Raw genomic sequence first — 1,229 nt, forward strand, 5'->3', positions numbered from 1 at the left:
CTTACTCCACTGAGCCATCTCCCTGGCCCCAAGAGCTATACTTTTGACCTGTCCTTTCTTCTCAGTCCTTTTCCTTTTATCATTGCATAGGTCCTGATTGTGTAATACAGAAAGCTGTGTCTAGCCACGTGCTATAGTGGCCCAGGGCCCAATCTGTAAAACTACCCTCTTTTGAAAATACTGGGTCTCCCTGGAGTACGAGGGAACAAGGGGAGACCCACATCCCCTAGAGACAGGTGGGCATCTGAGGACCAGCTCATTAACCATATCAATTTCACCTTCTGTGGAGACTCTTTTAAGTTCCACGGTTCTTTGGCCTTTCCAGAGATAAGGAGCCTTATGATCCAAAACATAAAGGATTTCACACCGTCCTCCTTGTGTTTTACAGAAAAAGATCTAGCTGAAGAATAGAACAACTTAGGCTGTTATTCTGCACCCATTTATTGCCATTTCCTATTTCATAATACAAATTTTTCCATTTTAAAGGATACAAATAAATGGTGAAGTGGCTGGGATCTGCAGGGTGTTTCCTAGGTACACTGGCCCACTGACTCCTTCAAGTGAAGGGTGGAGCCCACTAATAAGCTCCCTCAGAAACTCCTAAGAGATCAGAGTGCAGCCCCCATCAGGGGAGCTCCCTTAGTCTTTTGGAAAACAGGAAACTCCTAAGAGATAAGGGTGAAACCCATAGTGGGGGTTCCCTTAGACCATAGTCTAATTCCCTAGAGCAGCGGCATGTGTGCCATCACTGGCTGTTATCACTGAAAGAGCTACAAGGTTCACCATCTCTGCCCTACAGAGCAAGGTAGAGCCTCCTAATGATTCCCTTCGCCACTTGAGAAACAATATCCCTTGCATTTATGCTGAGAGTAAAAACCTTAAAGAGTTGTAACTACAAAGATGGCTCTACATTTGCATACTTGCAAAGACTTGAACTGACCTCTACAGACTTACTTTTTGCTAACAGGCCATCAAGCACATATTTCTATTCGTGTGTGTGTGTGTGTGTGTGTGTGTGTGTTACTGGAGATCAAACTTGGGACCTTAAGCTTGCCAGTCAGGCAGTTACGCCCCTGAGCTATATCTCTGGCCCTTCAAGCATGTATTTCTTTCTTTTTTTTTTTTTCTTTTGAAAATTTATTCACAGTACTGTCAACAATAAAGCACTCTTTCAGTTCTTATGAAGTTTCCATTTTAAAGACTGTCTTTCAAAAGTACTTACAAAACAG

The sequence above is a fragment of the Octodon degus genome, unplaced genomic scaffold (genome assembly GCF_000260255.1).
Source record: "Octodon degus isolate 3935 unplaced genomic scaffold, OctDeg1.0 scaffold00001, whole genome shotgun sequence".
Lineage (NCBI taxonomy): Eukaryota > Metazoa > Chordata > Mammalia > Rodentia > Octodontidae > Octodon > Octodon degus.